The sequence below is a fragment of the Ranitomeya imitator genome, chromosome 4, assembly GCF_032444005.1.
Source record: "Ranitomeya imitator isolate aRanImi1 chromosome 4, aRanImi1.pri, whole genome shotgun sequence".
NCBI classification, from domain to species: domain Eukaryota; kingdom Metazoa; phylum Chordata; class Amphibia; order Anura; family Dendrobatidae; genus Ranitomeya; species Ranitomeya imitator.
The window spans coordinates 284,715,189-284,729,381 of record NC_091285.1 but is presented as its reverse complement, the minus strand read 5'-3'; the positions used below and the strand labels follow the sequence as shown (position 1 = coordinate 284,729,381).

The following is a 14,193-nucleotide window of genomic DNA, read 5'->3' as shown; positions in this document are numbered from 1 at the left end:
CCTGCTTCTGCACCAACATACTGGAAGTACCATGTTTTACTTTTTCACTGTGTTCAGAAATATGCCCCATTCAACAGGTGGAAGCCATGATAAGGAAGATGGCACATTGGGACATGCAGAACCACTTTTACAAAATGACGACAATTTATTTTAGAATGTGTTGTAAAATTGCTCTGCATGGAATTAGAAAACGAAAGCTGCTGAGAGCAGTTTTGAATCTAATCCATTGTGATAATGTTTTTCTTGTGCCAACCATAAAACATGGAAGCTATCACCTGGTCTGATAGCTGTGACTCAGTCTGTGACTCAGGTATATTGAGGAGTCAGTATGGTCTTCCATATATGTTCATCCTAGAAGTAGGACAATCTAGTCACATTTCAAGATTACACTACTACATTACTTACAGGATGAAATCTACAGTATAGAGGACAGCGATGCTAGGGAACTTATGACTGGGGTTCCACATGCCAGTCTTAATATAAAAGCACACATGAGTACGATTCTCACACTTAAGAAATTTGGGGCAGTTCATGCCCACAATCTGAAATCTATGCTAGTTATGAGCTGGATTAAGCATTACATTTAATTTATGTCAATTTGTGATATAAATTATAGTAAATCTGGAGCATTGTGATTGTGCTTGCTCTAAGCCCAATATATTTTCTTTAAAAAAAAAAGTGTCAAAAGCAGCATGAAACTGGAAAATGTAACACATTTTTGTGCAGATTTTTTTTTTTTTTTCCAGGCATTTCTTTCTAAAACATGAAATGTTTGCTCATTGAGTCTGCGTGAGGTGGAGATCCATCTTTCAAGAAGTCTCTTTTCTGAGAAGTCAGCAGTGTTTACACGGAGATGACTGTCATTTAATATTCACTCTTAGGAACCTCAAAGTATTCTTTTATTTATGCTAAGAGAACCTTTTATACATTCTGTACCATTGACACTATCTCCTAAAAAGTGCTGTGATTCTTCATACAGAAGAAGGCAAACAAAACCAGAAAAAGTATACATCAAAATATTTAAAATCAATTCATTTCAATGCTTTGAAAAAGACATGAAAGAAAAAGCAAAGCTCACAAAATTTCATATGGCTCGCTGGCAAAATAAACAATGAACGCTTATCATCAAATATGAATTATGGAATTTCATCAAAGGGGTTATCCAAGACATTTTATATTAAAGGAGTGGTCTGCAACTAACTAATTTTAATTCTAAATGTTTATTTATTGTAACAATCTAATCACTTTTCTATTATACTTTAATTAAAAATTCCCTATCATTCCCTCACTACATAACAGATTTATTTTTTTTAACCTACACCCTGTTTGACACTGTTTGGGAACCTCCAGTGCATGCTGGGATACTCAAACAAGAGGACATCAGGGTGCAGAGGTGGGGGGTCACTGCTGAAGCCTCTGTCCCACCTTGAAACTGTCAGTTTGCATTGTAAGGAGTTGACTTGGCAGACAGGAAGAATAGAAAACAGCCCCGCCCCGGAAAGTGAACTCACTTGTGGGGGTAGGAGAGGTCTCTGTTCTCCTGGTAATCTCCTTGTAATGTGCTCTGACTGTGCACTCTCTTGCCAGAGACTAAAAAAATTGTAATAAAAAACTCAAATCACTTCTTCTTCCCCCATTAAACAGATTGACAATTTGTCAAAAATGGTCATTTTCTGTATCCCTTTATCCATAAAAGAATGACCTATGAAAATATACAATGATTTAACTTATATGGTAAATGCCGTAAAGTATAAAAAAAAGATAATTGTGGGGCATTTTAGTCACCCACATTCCTTTAAAATGCAATAAAACAAAACATCTTAGGCTACTTTCACACTAGCGTTAACTGCAATATGTTAAAAATATTTTGCTTCATGCGTTTTTTCCCCATAGACTTGTATTGGCGACGCATTGCGACGAACTGGCATTCGTCGGTATACGTCTTTCGACGGATGCGTCGAAAAGAGGCGACACTGTTGTGAATTCTGTGGCAGAGTTCACTCCTGTGGTCACAAGTGGTACTTCGGCTGATTCTCTCTGGGATCTTCCGTTTGTGGAGGAAAGTGGTACTGCAGCTTCTGAGTTTCCTCCCTCAGGTGATCTGGTGAGCTCGTTAGCTTCTTCTCTACTTAACTCCACCTGATGCTTTGATCTATGCTTCCTGTCAATGTTTCAGTGTGGGACTTGTTTTTTCCCTGGATCATTCCTGTGGCCTGCTGCTCTGCAAAGCTAAGTTTTGCTTATGTTATTTTGTTGCTATTTTTCTGTCCAGCTTGCTTTATTGGTTTTTCTCGCCTGCTGGAAGCTCTGAGACGCAGAGGGACCACCTCCGTACCGTTAGTCGGTGCGGAGGGTCTTTTTGTCTCCTCTGCGTGGTTTTTTATAGGTTTTTGTGCTGACCGCAAAGTTATCTTCCCTATCCTCATTCTGTTCAGCTAGTCGGGCCTCACTTTGCTAAATCTGTTTCATCTCTATGTTTGTGTTTTCATCTTACTCACAGTCATTATATGTGGGGGGCTGCCTTTTCCTTTGGGGAATTTCTCTGAGGCAAGGTAGGCTTATTTTTCTATCTTCAGGATTAGCTAGTTTCTCAGGCTGTGACGAGGCGCCTAGGTTCTGGTCAGGAGCGCTCCACGGCTACCTTTAGTGTGGTTTGATAGGCTTAGGGATTGCGGTCTGCAGAGTTCCCACGTCTCAGAGCTCGTTCTATTATTTTGGGTTATTGTCAGTTCACTGTATGTGCTCTGACCTCCATGTCCATTGTGATTCTGAATTGCCTTTCACAACAGTACAGGAAGCCAAAAGTGCTAATGATTCTCAATAGAGGGAAAAAAGAAGTTCTGAGACCATTTTTTTTTCTTTGCTCTGTGTTTTGTCTTTTTTTTCCCTTAGACATTTGGGTGGTTCAGGACACAGGTGTAACAATGGACATTAAAGGTCTGTCTTCATGTGTGGATCAGCTCACGGCAAGAGTTCAAAATATTCAAGATTTTGTGGTCCAGAATTCTTTGCTTGAACCGAGAATTCCTATTCCAGATTTGTTTTTTGGAGATAGAACTAAATTTCTGAGTTTCAAAAATAATTGTAAACTATTTCTGGCTTTGAAACCTCGCTCTTCTGGTGACCCAATTCAACAGGTTAGGATCGTCATTTCTTTTTTGCGCGGCGACCCTCAGGACTGGGCGTTTTCTCTTGCGTCAGGAGATCCTGCATTGAGTAATATCGATGCGTTTTTCCTGGCGCTTGGGTTGCTGTACGATGAGCCTAATTCAGTGGATCAGGCAGAAAAAAAATTTGCTGGCTCTTTGTCAGGCTCAGGATGAGATAGAGGTATATTGTCAGAAATTTAGAAAGTGGTCAGTGCTCACTCAATGGAATGAATCTGCGCTGGCAGCAATATTCAGAAAGGGTCTCTCTGAAGCCCTTAAGGATGTCATGGTGGGATTTCCTATGCCTGCTGGTTTGAATGAGTCTATGTCTTTGGCCATTTAGATCGGTCGACGCTTGCGTGAGCGTAAACCTGTGCACCATTTGGCGGTATTACCTGAGCTTAAACCTGAGCCTATGCAGTGTGATAGGACCTTGACCAGAGTTGAACGGCAAGAACATAGACGTCTGAATGGTCTGTGTTTCTACTGTGGTGATTCCACTCATGCTATCTCTGATTGTCCTAAGCGCACTAAGCGGTTCGCTAGGTCTGCCACCATTGGTACGGTACAGTCAAAATTTCTTCTGTCCGTTACCTTGATCTGCTCTTTGTCATCATATTCTGTCATGGCATTTGTGGATTCAGGCACTGCCCTGAATTTGATGGACTTGGAATATGCTAAGCGTTGTGGGTTTTTCTTGGAGCCCTTGCAGTGTCCTATTCCATTGAGAGGAATTGATGCTACGCCTTTGGCCAAGAATAAGCCTCAATACTGGACCCAGCTGACCATGTGCATGGCTCATGCACATCAGGAGGTTATTCGCTTTCTGGTGTTGCATAATCTGCATGATGTGGTCGTGTTGGGGTTGCCATGGCTACAAGCCCATAATCCAGTATTAGATTGGAAATCCATGTCGGTGTCCAGCTGGGGTTGTCAGGGGGGTACATGGTGATGTTCCATTTCTGTCAATTTCGTCATCCACTCCTTCTGAGGTCCCAGAGTTCTTGTCTGATTACCGGGATGTATTTGATGAGCCCAAGTCCAATACCCTACCTCCGCATAGGGATTGTGATTGTGCTATCAATTTGATTCCTGGTAGTAAATTCCCAAAAGGTCGATTGTTTAATTTGTCCGTGCCTGAGCACACCGCTATGCGCAGTTATGTGAAGGAATCCCTGGAGAAGGGGCATATTCGCCCGTCATCCTCGCCATTAGGAGCAGGGTTCTTTTTTGTAGCCAAGAAGGATGGTTCGCTGAGACCTTGTATAGATTACCGCCTTCTTAATAAGATCACGGTTAAATTTCAGTACCCCTTGCCATTGTTATCTGATCTGTTTGCTCGGATTAAGGGGGCTAGTTGGTTCACAAAGATAGATCTTCGTGGTGCGTATAATCTGGTGCGAATTAAGCAAGGTGATGAATGGAAAACTGCATTTAATACGCCCGAGGGTCATTTTGAGTATCTCGTATACCGTTCGGACTTGCCAATGCTCCATCAGTGTTTCAGTCCTTTATGCATGACATCTTCCGAGAGTACCTGGATAAATTCCTGATTGTGTACTTGGATGACATTTTGATCTTCTCGGATGATTGGGAGTCTCATGTGAAGCAGGTCAGAACGGTTTTTCAGGTCCTGCGTGCTAATTCTTTGTTTGTGAAGGGATCAAAGTGTCTCTTTGGTGTGCAGAAGGTTTCATTTTTGGGGTTTATCTTTTCCCCCTTCTACTATCGAGATGGATCCTGTTAAGGTCCAAGCCATCCATGATTGGACTCAGCCGACATCTCTGAAAAGTCTGCAAAAGTTCCTGGGCTTTGCTAATTTTTATCGTCGCTTCATCTGCAATTTTTCTGGTATTGCTAAACCATTGACCGATTTGACCAAGAAGGGTGCTGATGTGGTCAATTGGTCTTCTGCTGCTGTGGAAGCTTTTCAAGAGTTGAAGCGTCGTTTTTCTTCTGCCCCTGTGTTGTGTCAACCAGATGTTTCTCTTCCGTTCCAGGTCGAGGTTGATGCTTCTGAGATTGGAGCAGGGGCTGTTTTGTCGCAGAGAGGTTCTGGTTGCTCAGTGATGAAACCATGCGCTTTCTTTTCCAGGAAGTTTTCGCCTGCTGAGCGTAATTATGATGTGGGCAACCGAGAGTTGCTGGCCATGAAGTGGGCATTCGAGGAGTGGCGTCATTGGCTTGAAGGAGCTAAGCATCGCGTGGTGGTATTGACTGATCATAAGAACTTGACTCATCTCGAGTCTGCCAAGCGCTTGAATCCTAGACAAGCTCGTTGGTCGTTGTTTTTTGCCCGTTTTGACTTTGTGATTTCGTACATTCCGGGCTCTAAAAATGTGAAGGCGGATGCTCTGTCTAGGAGTTTTGTACCCGACTCTCCGGGTTTATCTGAGCCGGCGGGTATCCTCAAGGAAGGAGTAATTGTGTCTGCCATCTCCCCTGATTTGCGGCGGGTGCTGCAAAAATTTCAGGCTAATAAACCTGATCGTTGCCCAGCGGAGAAACTGTTTGTCCCTGATAGGTGGACGAATAGAGTTATCTCTGAACTTCATTGTTCGGTGTTGGCTGGTCATCCTGGAATCTTTGGTACCAGAGAGTTAGTGGCTAGATCCTTTTGGTGGCCCTCTCTGTCGCGGGATGTGCGTGCTTTTGTGCAGTCCTGTGGGATTTGTGCTCGGGCTAAGCCCTGTTGTTCTCGTGCCAGTGGGTTGCTTTTGCCCTTGCCGGTCCCAAAGAGGCCTTGGACACATATCTCTATGGATTTTATTTCTGACCTTCCCGTTTCTCAAAAGATGTCAGTCATTTGGGTTGTCTGTGATCGCTTTTCTAAGATGGTCCATCTGGTACCCTTGTCTAAATTGCCTTCCTCCTCTGATTTGGTGCCTTTGTTCTTCCAGCATGTGGTTTGTTTGCATGGCATTCCAGAGAATATTGTTTCTGACAGAGGTTCCCAGTTTGTTTCGAGGTTTTGGCGAGCCTTTTGTGGTAGGATGGGCATTGACTTGTCTTTTTCCTCGGCTTTCCATCCTCAGACTAATGGCCAGACCGAGCGAACCAATCAGACCTTGGAAACATATCTGAGGTGCTTTGTTTCTGCTGATCAGGATGACTGGGTGTCCTTTTTGCCTTTGGCTGAGTTCGCCCTTAATAATCGGGCCAGCTCGGCTACCTTGGTTTCACCGTTTTTCTGCAATTCTGGGTTCCATCCTCGTTTCTCTTCTGGACAGGTTGAGTCTTCGGACTGTCCTGGTGTGGATACTGTGGTGGACAGGTTGCAGTAGATTTGGACTCAGGTAGTGGACAATTTGATTTTGTCCCAGGAGAAAGCTCAACTTTTCGCTAATCGCAGACGCCGTGTGGGTCCCCGACTTCGTGTTGGGGATCTGGTTTGGTTATCTTCTCGTCATATTCCTACGAAGGTTTCCTCTCCTAAGTTTAAACCTCGTTTTATTGGTCCGTATAGGATTTCTGAGGTTCTTAATCCTGTGTCTTTTCGTCTGACCCTTCCAGATTCTTTTTCCATACATAACGTATTCCATAGGTCATTGTTGCAGAGATACGTGGCACCTATGGTTCCATCTGTTGAGCCTCCTGCCCCGGTTTTGGTGGAGGGGGAATTGGAGTATATTGTGGAGAAGATTTTGGATTCTCGTGTTTCAAGACGGAAACTCCAGTATCTGGTTAAATGGAAGGGTTATGCTCAGGAGGATAATTCCTGGGTTTTTGCCTCTGATGTCCATGCTCCCGATCTTGTTCGTGCCTTTCATGTGGCTCATCCTGGTCGGCCTGGGGGCTCTGGTGAGGGTTCGGTGACCCCTCCTCAAGGGGGGGGTACTGTTGTGAATTCTGTGGCAGAGTTCACTCCTGTGGTCACAAGTGGTACTTCGGCTGATTCTCTCTGGGATCTTCCGTTTGTGGAGGAAAGTGGTACTGCAGCTTCTGAGTTTCCTCCCTCAGGTGATCTGGTGAGCTCATTAGCTTCTTCTCTACTTAACTCCACCTGATGCTTTGATCTATGCTTCCTGTCAATGTTTCAGTGTGGGACTTGTTTTTTCCCTGGATCATTCCTGTGGCCTGCTGCTCTGCAAAGCTAAGTTTTGCTTATGTTATTTTGTTGCTATTTTTCTGTCCAGCTTGCTTTATTGGTTTTTCTCGCCTGCTGGAAGCTCTGAGACGCAGAGGGACCACCTCCGTACCGTTAGTCGGTGCGGAGGGTCTTTTTGTCCCCTCTGCGTGGTTTTTTTATAGGTTTTTGTGCTGACCGCAAAGTTATCTTCCCTATCCTCGTTCTGTTCAGCTAGTCGGGCCTCACTTTGCTAAATCTGTTTCATCTCTATGTTTGTGTTTTCATCTTACTCACAGTCATTATATGTGGGGGGCTGCCTTTTCCTTTGGGGAATTTCTCTGAGGCAAGGTAGGCTTATTTTTCTATCTTCAGGATTAGCTAGTTTCTCAGGCTGTGACGAGGCGCCTAGGTTCTGGTCAGGAGCGCTCCACGGCTACCTTTAGTGTGGTTTGATAGGCTTAGGGATTGCGGTCTGCAGAGTTCCCACGTCTCAGAGCTCGTTCTATTATTTTGGGTTATTGTCAGTTCACTGTATGTGCTCTGACCTCCATGTCCATTGTGATTCTGAATTGCCTTTCATAACATGACACGTCGTCTGGAAAAACGTAGATTGTAACGTTTTTTGGCTCCGACAATAAAACGTGTCTCGGCGCATCCGTCGGCATGCGTCTTTTGCTACAATGAAAGTCTATGAGCGACGGATGCGTCGAGACACGTCGTACGACGCAATGCAGCGCTGCAATACGTTTTTTTTCTATTGAGCATGCTCAGAAACAGGATTTTAAATCTAAATGACCAGACATCCCCAAATCTATATAAACCTGGTCTGGGCCTTCAACCCCCACATATGCCAGCAAGACCCAGAGACAAGAAGAAGCCTCCAGCCAGCCGGACACCAAGACCCCAGCCTGGACACCAAGAGCCCAGCCAGACACCAAGAGCCCAGCCTGGACACCAAGAGCCCAGCCGGACACCAAGAGCCCAGCCTGGCAGCAAGACCCCAGCCTGGCAGCAAGACCCCAGCTGGACACCAAGACCCCAGCCTGGCAGCAAAGACCAGACACACTCCAACAGTGTGAGTATATTGCCATTTTTGTGTGTGTGTGTGTGTGTGTGTGTGTGTGTATGCGCATTTGTGTATGCCGTACTGACTACAGCAAGAGCTTTTAAAACCTGAATCCAACCTGAGGCCTGCCGTCGTCCTGCAACAGCCAGTGCCCTGCTACAGTCCAGAACCACCCTGAGGCCTGCCACTGTGAAGACATCAAGCTCCAGCCGGAGGACAGATGGCCGTGTGTGTGTGTGTGTGTGTGTGTGTGTGTGTGTGTGTGTGTGTGTGTGTGTGTGTATTTTTGTACTGCTGTGTGCTTTTGTATGTATGTGTTCACGTGCCTGCACCTTATTATGCCTTCGTCAATATTAAGCCTGTTCATGTGTTATGCTTGCGTTATGACTCTGCTTGCAGGTATGTTTGTGTGCGTCTTGTTGGTTGCATGTGCATTTGTCAATGCCATATTGGTTAATGTTGATTTTTGATGTATTTACTAAAGGTACCGTCACACTGAGTGACGCTGCAGCGATACCGACAACGATCCGGATCGCTGCAGCGTCGCTGTTTGGTCGCTGGAGAGCTGTCACACAGACAGCTCTCCAGCGACCAACGATGCCGGTAACCAGGGTAAACATCGGGTTACTAAGCGCAGGGCCGCGCTTAGTAACCCGATGTTTACCCTGGTCACCATCCTAAAAGTAAAAAAAACAAACGCTTCATACTTACCTTCCGCTGTCTGTCCCCGGCGCTCTGCTTCTCTGCTCTGGCTGTGAGCACAGCGGCCGGAAAGCAGAGCGGTGAAGTCAACGCTCTGCTTTCCGGCCGCTGTGCTCACAGTGAGTGCAGGAAAGCACAGCGCCGAGGACAGACAGCGTAAGGTAAGTATGAAGGTTTTGTTTTGTTTTTTTCTTTTACACTGGTAACCAGGGTAAACATCGGGTTACTAAGCGTGGCCCTGCGCTTAGTAACCCGATGTTTACCCTAGTTACCAGCGAACACCGCTGAATTGGCGTCACACACGGCGATTCAGCGATGTCTGCAGGAAGTCCAGTGACAAAATAAAGTTCTGGACTTTCTGCAGTGACCAACGACATCACAGCAGGATCCTGATCGCTGCTGTGTCAAACTGAACGATATCGCTAGCCAGGACGCTGCAATGTCACGGATCGCTAGCGATATCGTTCAGTGTGACGGTACCTTTAGTATAGTGGTTTGTGCAGCATGTGTGATTTTTTTTTTAATCGGATGTATTATTGCAAAGCCTAGTGGTCTGCAGCTATTGGTTAGAATGTGTGAGTGCTTATTTTTTAAAAAAAGGGTTTATTTTTTTAATTTACTGTTGAAATCATTCGCAGTTGATGTACTTGTATTTAAAATAAAGAGCATTTCTGCTCCATTGTGATTAAAAAAAAAAAAAAATATTAATAAAATGTTTATTAAACAATTGTCCGTAGTATAATTTCATAAAGGTAAATTTAAAACAGGTGTATGTACCAATGGTTACACATGCAATACAGAGTTGGTTGAGGGCTCATTTTTTACTAAAGGTTATCCTTTAAAAGGTTTTTGTGGGGGAGGTAATTTTTTTTTTTTTTTTTTAAACTTAAAAATATTTTTAAAGGTGTCTCACATTTTTTTTTTTTTTTTTGGGACATGGAAAAGAATGGTATAACGTGCACCTGTTTTTGGGTTTGGGTGTTCACCTATTTTTCACAATTTAACAGGGTGTTTATTGCTGAACATTACCTAGTTCTGGGGTGGTCTAACTATAAATCCATTATACTTATTATATTGCAGATAGAGTAAGGACCACAGGCACCAGGTCCACAGCCACCAGGTCCACAGCCACCAGGACCGCATCGTCAAATTATTTAAAGTAAGTTTTGAAGACCCCAAATCTGCTACTTCAATGTGTAGAGCAGATTGCAAGTGTCTTTTAACTTACAGACCCACCAGGTCCACAGCCACCAGGTCCACAGGCACCAGGAACACAGCCACCAGGAACACAGCCACCAGGACCGCATCGTCAAATTATTTAAAGTAAGTTTTGAAGACCCCAAATCTGCTACTTCAATGTGTAGAGCAGATTGCAAGTGTCTTTTAACTTACAGACCCACCAGGTCCACAGCCACCAGGTCCACAGGCACCAGGACCACAGGCACCAGGACCACAGCCACCGGCCATAGATAACAGGAACACAATGTCCTCTTCTGGCAGCCCTCCTCCACAGCAACAGCGTGTATCGGTAAGTAAATAACCCCAATTTTTTTTATTTTTTTTTTTAATTTTCATAATTTTTATTCACTACATGCATTTATTATGTTTACACAGGAAACAGAATCCGATGAGGAGCTGTCAGAAGGGACCGAGACGGGTGAAGATATACAAGTGGAGGAGGAACCAAGTGTAAGTAGTTGTGAATCACTTGCTTCACACCATACACCAGCACCATACATGAAACAGATTTTCAGATACAACGGAACCAAGAAAACATATACATACATTCAAGCTAATTTTTTTTATCCTTTATTTCAGTCTCCTGTTGCTGCTGCTGAACACCATGATGGTTCTCCCAGGCACTCCCAGAGTCGGCGGACTCATCGCCGCGGTCGGCCATCAGTAAGTTGCTTTTGGGGGGGGGGGGGGGGGGGCGATTGGTCATTTTTTTTTTTCAGTGTACTAATTTTTATTTTTTTCTTATATTTTTTTTTTCTCACAGGCTTCACAGCGTGCTCCCGCAGAAGACTCTGACATAGAGATTGAAGCCCTCATCGAGGAGGTTCGCGAGCGGGAGCCGCTGTGGAACATGGCTGACCGCAGGCATGCTGATACCAGTGTCACCCGTCGGCTCTGGTTGGAAGTATGCCGGAACATCTTTCCGAGGTGGGAGGACCTTCTTCCACAGCAGAAGAGGAAACTATGTAAGTATTCACTTTTCAGTGATGTTTAGAGCTGAATGTAAAGTATTGTATTGACCTTTTTTTTTTTTTTGTTCATTCCTGTCTTCACAGGTGGCAAGGTTAGGAAGCGGTGGCGGTCACTGAGGGATCGTTTTAAAAGAGAATTTAACGAGGAGATGCAGGCCCCGAGTGGCTCAGCAGGAAGGAAGAAGAGGAGGTACAGATACGGCCCTGCCCTCTCCTTCCTGAGGCAAACCATGCTGAGTAGAGTGTAAGTATTCAACATCCCAGTAAGAACCTGTCTAATCACAAAACTTTTGTTTCAGTCCGGGCTTTTTCATATCAATATATTAAATTTTTTTTTTCTTTCACAGCACCTTCTCCAGCCACCGTGCGCCTGCATCTACCTCTGCGCCCTCTGAAGCGATCCCTCCTGAGTCCGCCACCGGGGACAACGTCGGTAGGCCCCACACCTCTCACCCCCCTGTCCCCTCCACTTCATCCACCTCTACCAGTGGAGCGCAGCCTTCCTTATTCGTATCTGATGGTCAACAGATAGCGTTCCCTTTACCCCACCCCTCTGACCCTGCCACCTCTACACCACCGTTAGGTTCGTGGCGGCAGCGTCAGAGGGGTCAGGAAAGGAGCTATGCTCCTGAGTTCTTGCATCTAAATGCAGGCTTCCAAAATTCTTTTAAAATTTTGGGAGAACAAGTGACTGCTGGTTTCAGCATGGTGCAATCACGCATGAGTGAAAACCACCATGAAATCAGCAGTCGCTTGGATAGGCTGCATTTAGATGTAAGTCAAGCTCCAGCAAATCTTTTTTTTCAGTCCATGCTCAGGAGCATGGAAAAGCTTTCTTTTGATCAGCAGATGCGGGTAATGAATAGCTGCCATAACGCTCTTCTGAAGGTCATCAATGAACCACAATCTACCCCCACACCTCCCCACACATCCCAGTCCCAATTTCAACACAACACCATGCCCCCCAATATCACCGCCAGTACCAATATCCACATCAGTACCAATACCCAACCCGGCCCACAACCCAAATGTATTCACCCGTGTTTTCTTCGTCTTTGCCCAGCTTTCCTTCCCCAGGAAGTTTTCCACCTACCCCAACACAACCCCCCTCTGGTCAGCCTCCTGCTTTTCACCCCCCTTCCACTGCAGACCAAACAGGTAGGGTTTCCCCAATCCCACCTACCGATGTGGTCCAACCTTCCAGCCCCTCCTCCCATAGTTACTCCACCGACACTACCAAGACCTGTGAAAATGTAATTTCCTTGTTATTCAAAAATTCTTTTTTGCCAAATCTACTGTGTGTGTGTTGATTCATTAACGTAAATATTAAAGGTTAAGTGAAAAGAAACACCAGACGTTTTAAAGGGGTCTGTTCCGCAGGACTGGCGCATAGCAAATGTGGTGCCAATATTCAAAAAGGGCTCTAAACGTGAACCTGGAAATTATAGGCCAGTAAGTCTAACCTCTATTGTTGGTAAAATATTTGAAGGGTTTCTGAGGGATGTTATTCTGGATTATCTCAATGAGAATAACTGTTTAACTCCATATCAGCATGGGTTTATGAGAAATCGCTCCTGTCAAACCAATCTAATCAGTTTTTATGAAGAGGTAAGCTATAGGCTGGACAACGATGAGTCATTGGACGTGGTATATCTCGATTTTTCCAAAGCGTTTGATACCGTGCCGCACAAGAGGTTGGTACACAAAATGAGAATGCTTGGTCTGGGGGAAAATGTGTGTAAATGGGTTAGTAACTGGCTTAGTGATAGAAAGCAGAGGGTGGTTATAAATGGTATAGTCTCTAACTGGGTCGCTGTGACCAGTGGGGTACCGCAGGGGTCGGTATTGGGACCTGTTCTCTTCAACATATTCATTAATGATCTGGTAGAAGGTTTACACAGTAAAATATCAATATTTGCAGATGATACAAAACTATGTAAAGCAGTTAATACAAGAGAAGATAGTATTCTGCTACAGATGGATCTAGATAGGTTGGAATCTTGGGCTGAAAGGTGGCAGATGAGGTTTAACAATGATAAATGTAAGGTTATACACATGGGAAGAAGGAATCAATATCACCATTACACACTGAACGGGAAACCACTGGGTAAATCTGACAGGGAGAAGGACTTGGGGATCCTAGTTAATGATAAACTTACCTGGAGCAGCCAGTGCCAGGCAGCAGCTGCCAAGGCAAACAGGATCATGGGGTGCATTAAAAGAGGTCTGGATACACATGATGAGAGCATTATACTGCCTCTATACAAATCCCTAGTTAGACCGCACATGGAGTACTGTGTCCAGTTTTGGGCACCGGTGCTCAGGAAAGATATAATGGAACTAGAGAGAGTACAGAGGAGGGCAACAAAATTAATAAAGGGGATGGGAGAACTACAATACCTAGATAGATTAGCGAAATTAGGATTATTTAGTCTAGAAAAAAGACGACTGAGGGGAGATCTAATAACCATGTATAAGTATATAAGGGGACAATACAAATATCTCGCTGAGGATTTGTTTATACCAAGGAAGGTGACGGGCACAAGGGGGCATTCTTTGCGTCTGGAGGAGAAAAGGTTTTTCCACCAACATAGAAGAGGCCCCTTTACTGTTAGGGCAGTGAGAATCTGGAATTGCTTGCCTGAGGAGGTGGTGATGGCGAACTCAGTCGAGGGGTTCAAGAGAGGCCTGGATGTCTTCCTGGAGCAGAACAATATTGTATCATACAATTATTAGGTTCTGTAGAAGGACGTAAATCTGGGGATTTATTATGATGGAATATAGGCTGAACTGGATGGACAAATGTCTTTTTTCGGCCTTACTAACTGTTACTATGTTAAAGGTATAACAAAATGGTTTTATATTAGCAAGCAAACCACACTGTGTTTGTGTTTTTTTTTTTTTTTTTTGGGTTGCTACAAAAACAATTTTGACAAACAACAAAAGCCAAGAAAAACATGTCACACAATGATGTCTTGCCATGGAATCCGCCCAACA

At 44.4% G+C, this 14,193-nt stretch overlaps 1 protein-coding gene across 3 annotated transcripts in view; it reads right to left on the bottom strand.

The window, feature by feature from the left end:
- The window catches only part of NTN4 (netrin 4), a 313,242-nt gene that overhangs the window by 143,121 nt on the left and 155,928 nt on the right, over positions 1-14,193 (bottom strand). The gene's annotated exons all lie outside the window — the stretch shown is intronic.